The 6,118-nt window shown below is 36.9% G+C and overlaps 1 long non-coding RNA gene across 1 annotated transcript; it reads left to right on the top strand.

The window, feature by feature from the left end:
• Window positions 1-1,907: 1,907 nt before the first annotated feature.
• Window positions 1,908-2,973, top strand: LOC113335495. Its single transcript, XR_003353385.1, has 3 exons — window positions 1,908-2,063; window positions 2,519-2,621; window positions 2,759-2,973. It is a non-coding gene; the product is annotated as an uncharacterized LOC113335495 (long non-coding RNA).
• Window positions 2,974-6,118: the final 3,145 nt, after the last annotated feature.

Genomic DNA, 6,118 nt, shown 5'->3' with positions numbered 1-6,118 from the left:
CCTTCATCATTGGGCCTTGTTTGTATGGGGAAAATTTATCAAGTATTGACCTCATTCTTTTTTGTTTCTTGCTGGTGTGACTGCTGCATTGGCATTCATGGGGATGTCAGTAGCGATCCTTCCAATATCTCCTGGTTCATATTCTCTTCCTTGCAGAAGTTTGTATTAGTTAGTGTAATTGCTATCACAGATTCTCTGAGATTTAGACAATCTAATTCAATGCTTCTTTAGCACTGATATTTGGCCCACATCCTAAAACAGGTCTTGCTATTTTTGGAACATCACTGGCTGGCTCTTGTATTGGTTTCCTTGTGCACAACAGGTATAGGGCATCCATATTTATGGGTGATACAGGGTTCTTGGCCCTAGGTGGGGCATTATTTGCAATGGCAGCTTGTACAAAAATGTTCTTTCCCTTGCTCATTTCACCCGGAGTCTTCGTCAATGAAGCTTCATCAGTGATAATGCAAGTAAGTTGTTGCTTTTATCTCTCTTTATTTCTACATATAGATGATACTGACACTCCCTCTTCCACATTTATGCATCAAATATATCTCTAGGATTAGTTGCAGACTGGCAGTTGCTTTGTACATGATAGTTGCATCATCCGCAACAAACTACACTAACTAGTCCACTGGAAAGACTAAGTTGGATTTAGGAGCAACTATATCTCATACTTAATTTAATGTGTTGCTTTTGTTTTCCTTCCTTTCTTTCTTCTGTTTATTACTCCCTCCGTCCCTAAATTATTGACTTTTTCCTTTAGTTTGTTCGGTCCCTTTTTGTATGATATATGCCCAAAACAGTCCTCTTAATAATCATTTTTATACGTGATTTTAAATATTATATGATATATTCCCTTTAATTGAGCAGTGGAAGTGACACTTTGAATTTATGCTCCTCCTTGAATCGGAAAACCGCTGAGCTATGGGGTAAATTGAGGTATATATTTTATTTGTGAGCTTCTTCTACTTCTGTAAATTGCCAATTTCTCCATGATATATTCGCATTAATTTCGCTGTTTTAATTGCATATCCTGGCTTCAGGACTTGTGCAGAGGAGGCTTTGCTGATGTTAAAACACCGGACTTTCATGGGGACACAGTCCTTCAAAGAAACATGTAGCTTTATGTCCCTACTGCTTAAATATTGATTTATTTAAGTGCTGTATCCATAGCTAAGAAACTATTCTGCCTAAGGATCAATCCGGTGGTATTGTTCAGCAACATGCAGATCCAAACCAGTAACCTGCTACAGCTGACAGTGGAGGTTATGGAGCATATGGGTATGTTTTAGCTATGACAGTGTGGTTGAGCCGAGAAGAAGATGATAGAACTGTAGGTTAAGGTGTTGATGTATGATAGATGCAGATCAGTGTTGTTGGCGGAAGAGTTTGAGCGTCGCCTGAAAAGCTACTATCCAGTGGTAAGGCTCTAATATTATTTGTTCTGAAATTCGTCGACGACAACTTAGAAATTAACTTATCTTCTTTCTTTTCATCTATTCTTATATCTAATTTTGGTTGTTTCTCGATCAGTTTCTGAGGGTTCACAGATACATGGGCACGATAACCAGTATAAGTGATTTGGATTTAGTGAATGGAAGAGTTCACAGTGGCGCAAATCTTCAGGTTGGCTTTCTAGTTTCTACATATACTATGAAGAAGACTTATATTCCATTACTGATCAAGGAACTCTGCTGGATACTTTTTTTCAAGCATTAAGTGTGTATTTGCATTTGAATAGGTTGAGTGGGATGAATCTGCTGTTGGGGATCGGCCAAGTCGAGTTTCCATTTGGGACATTGAATCTGTTGCAACTCCTTTCTACATATGCCCACCCCATTTTTCAGACCAAAATTTTCTAACCATCCTGGTAGCTTATGTATTTCCTATGCCCGATGATGCTCATTTTGAGCTTATGTTGCATCTTAGAACTTTTTAAAGTTCAAGTTGTTAAGTACTTTGATATTCCCACTTATGTTCCTCTGCCAGGGCTGCTGAGATAAGTAAGAAGTTAAAGCTGATGGAGTCGGAGTTGAACCAGAAGAAGCCTGTAAGTCCAGGTACTTCAATTTTTCCTTTGTTTTGTATAGAGACTTCAACTGCAGTTTTTTTTGTTTTTAATTTCTACTTCTGATGGAGCCTAAGTTTTATCAAGTTATACTCTATGAGCTTGATGCTTTTCGCAAGGTAATGTGGTGTCAAGTTGCTACTTCTCCTAGGGACAAAAGGTCTGTAGCTAGTAACAACCTTTGTTAAGGTGTAGAATCTTATGTACTGTGTGAAAATAGATGAGCAGTTGTAGGCTTGAATAATAGACAATCCTTATGCTGATAGTAATTTTTGGATATTCTTTAACTTATACTCCTTGGGGTTGAACAAGTTATATGGCCTGTTGAAATTAAGCAGCTAACTGGTCACTCTTTGCTCACACAGGCTTGTCCAATTCCTGGTGACTTGATCGGTATTTTGGTACTCAATAATCCATTTAACTATATTCTGGTTGCTTCATGTGTAGGCATTCAACACTGAGCCAATTCTCCCTCCCTATACAGCTCATCCAGATCATGTTGAATGAGCATTAAAGACTAGATATTCTGGGGCTATGACAAAAATCGAGGGTAAGGAACTTGACTTGTTCATTGTAATTTTCCGGACAACAATGGCTCACTCTATGATATAATGAATCTTGTGTTTGATTCAAATGCCCTTTCTGATTCGTTGTACAAATATTTAATGGACCTTTTGTACTTTACAGGGGAAGTAAAACGTGTTTGTGAAGAGCACGCAGTACCTGGCCAATTGCATAGATTGCCTGGATCACTCCAGCATTGCAGAATATTTGTATGGTATGCTGCTCTTGCACAACAACTTCTGCTGCTCATAGCAACTGGTGTGGGGAGGTATCTGCAAGTACTGAGTGTTTGAGAATTAACCTGTGATCTTTCTATGTATCCCCTCAGAATATGATACTTGACGGAAAAAATTAAAATTTCAAATAATTTATGTTCTTTTTTTATGTGAATAGATTGAATGTTGATGTGAATTGAATGAATGTTATCTGAAGTAAATGAATGTTGATATGATTGAATGTGGATGATGGATGGAATGATAAGTGTATTCAGGTAAGTTTGAAAACCCGGCATAATTCCGGAAGAAAATGAACTGCCAGTCATTTTGACCAAGTTTGACCATGTCAATGCTGACTGGCAGTAATTATTTCTGTTACAAAACCATTTGTAACGACTATAAGATGTTTCAATTTTCCGCATAGTTACATTGAAACATGTTACTAATTTTCCAGGTAGTAAAGGCTGGAAGATTTTACGACCACGTTGTTACAAAAAAATGCGTATAGACCTTAGCTGTTAACACGCGTCATTACGTGCCGGCTCACAGTTGTTACCATGGCCGTTACAGAAAAGTTTCGTAACGGCCACCCTCCGTTACAAAAATATGTAACACCGCTTTTGCCTACAGGCAATAGCCATTTAGAACCCCTTTTAGTAACAGCTTAGTTCTGTTTCTAATCCCAGAATTTGGTGTAGTGTCCCATATCCGATAACGTGTGTTTATAACGTGTAAATTCCTATACCTAGTATACTTCGAGAATCACTTCTTCAGGATTCGGCTATTCCAGTCGACACAAAAGAGGAAAAAAAAAGAGAAGAAAAACTCACCCATCGTCTCATTCTTTCAATTCGTGCAACCTCATCTTCTTCTGTATACAAATCTTGTGCGATTACCGATTAGGAAACTAGGGTTATCTTCTTCTATTTCTTTTCAGTTTAAGTTCAATGCTAAAAACTTAATTTTCAATTTAGGGTTTTCAGAACAATTAGAGATTCGTGAAATTAATCATGTCTCAAAGCGAAAAAAGAGCATCTAATCATGTTGGTTCATCAAGCAATCCCTCACTTTCAGTTGCATCACAATTACCTGATGCCTAAAACCAAGTTCAACGTTCAGGAATTCATTCAACACCTGTTGCTGTTACACCTACGATTCATCCCAGAGAAGAAGCGGAAGAAGAAATAAAAGTAGATGAAGATCCAACTTAGCTGAAGAAAAGAAAAAACTACGTTCAGTAAGGTTTGATGTATGGATTGATTTTGAAAGGTCGGTTGGAAAGAAGAAACTGAAAAGTGGGAAAAAGGTTGGGATACTTATGGATGAATGCAAACACTGTAAGAAGAGAATGCTTGCACCCAGTAACCAAGGAACCAGCCGCTTGCATCACCATGCTAAAACCTGCAAAGAAAATCCTGAGAATAAAAAAGGACAAAGAAAGATTACCACAATAAAAACAGGTAATGCTCAAACGAAGTTAGCAAATTGGAAGTATGATGCTGATGCTTCTAGGATACGTGTTGCCAAAATGATTTCTAAGCATGGTTATCCAATCACTATAGTTGAGCATCCGTATTTTAAAGAGTTTGTTAAGTCTCAGAATCATGTTGCTAAGATTTACACTAGGAATATATTTAGGGAAGATATCATGAAACTAACAACTGATTTCAAACTGCTATTACAAGAACAATTTGACACAATTACATCTAAATGTAATTTAACAACAGATATGTGGACATGTAAACATACAAAAGATGGTTATTGTTATGTGACAATGCATTACATAAATGATGAGTGGAAACTAGTTAAGAAAACACTAGCATACTGTAAAGACCCTCAAGCTCGTCAACGCTATATGAGTGGTTTAACAATAGTCAAGAGACGTTTTAGCCGATAATAACTCGATTAGTTTAGGAATTAATCTAACAACGATTTAGATATGAAACTAGTATCGTTGGATAGATCTTGGAAATTTACGAGGAATGGACTACTCGAGCGTGTCAATCGGATATCAGATAAAAAAGATATCAGTTGTGTATGAAGGGTAAGTTAGTAATATTGCTTTTAGCCGCCTAGCTTCCCTTAACGTTTGGGTGGGTGCCTTTATCATAAGTAGTTGGCCTTATCACCAAATTGTGTCGAAGAGAAACTCATTCTCTTTTATTTTCTCTCTTTCTTCTCCTTCTCGTTTCTTCTTTCTTCCCCATGTTCTTTACATCTGCTGATTCTGAGAGAGGTATGAGAATCGATTTACGAGGGTTAAGCGATGAAGATGTTCTGATGATGTAGTTGTTGGTGGTGTTCTTGTTGTTTGATCGTCAGAAGAAGAAGAGATGACGATTTTTAGGTAAAGCAGAAAGTTGAGGTTTCATCTGAGTTTAAGATATGGAGGAATTGATTAATTGAAGGAGGATTTGATTAGTTTTTTATGAAGAACAAAAGGGGTTAGTGTTTAATTGAAGTTCTGAAGATGATTCGGTGATGAATTTGTGAGTTAGGGTTTCATGAGGAGAGCTCTGAGGAGACTTAGAAATTGAATATGATGTTATAGATAGATGATTAGAAGTGGGTTTAGCCGATTGAGAATCAAGGTGAATTTAATTAGAGGTTGGAGATGTTTTGAGAAAGAATTGAAGAATTAGGTTTCATGTGTTCTTCCCCTAATTAGAACTAGGGTTTTCTGGGAAGTTTAATCGAAGATTTCAATCTGGGTGTGTTAATGAAGCTGAGCTCTATGATTGTATCTGTTGATGCAGACTCAGGGGAAATTGTAAGTTGAATTGTATTTGCCGAAATGGAACTAATCTGAGGTAATTGCTTTTACCGGTAAAGTTAGTAAGTTATTTGATTCATAAATTGAAGTTGTATGATTGCTATTGGATTCACAGTTGTGTTAGAAAAAATGTTTGTGTTTGGATGGAGTTATAAGTGGTGGTTGAGTATAACTGAAATTAGATGAAGATGAATGTTTATGGTTATACAGTGGGTAAATGTTGTGTGAAGCAGGGTGACTGATATTGATGAAGGTATGTATTTGGAAGTGAACTGGTGTTGTTATGAGTTAAATGAATGAACAATAATGATTCATAAGGATATGGATTTTTTTCTTTATTTTTAAAATGATTAAATGTCAGTTATGAACTACCTGGGATGTTAGTGATGTAGATGGAATGAAATTGTAAGGGTTATCTTTGTTGGCTGTCACAGTGAAGTACTACTAGTGATGAAGCTGAAGATGGCAAGGCCATGAAGTGATGACTGGTTATAG

The sequence above is a fragment of the Papaver somniferum genome, unplaced genomic scaffold, assembly GCF_003573695.1.
Source record: "Papaver somniferum cultivar HN1 unplaced genomic scaffold, ASM357369v1 unplaced-scaffold_14896, whole genome shotgun sequence".
Lineage (NCBI taxonomy): Eukaryota > Viridiplantae > Streptophyta > Magnoliopsida > Ranunculales > Papaveraceae > Papaver > Papaver somniferum.
The sequence above is the reverse complement of the archived record's forward strand: the minus strand, read 5'-3'. Positions and strand labels throughout refer to the sequence as shown.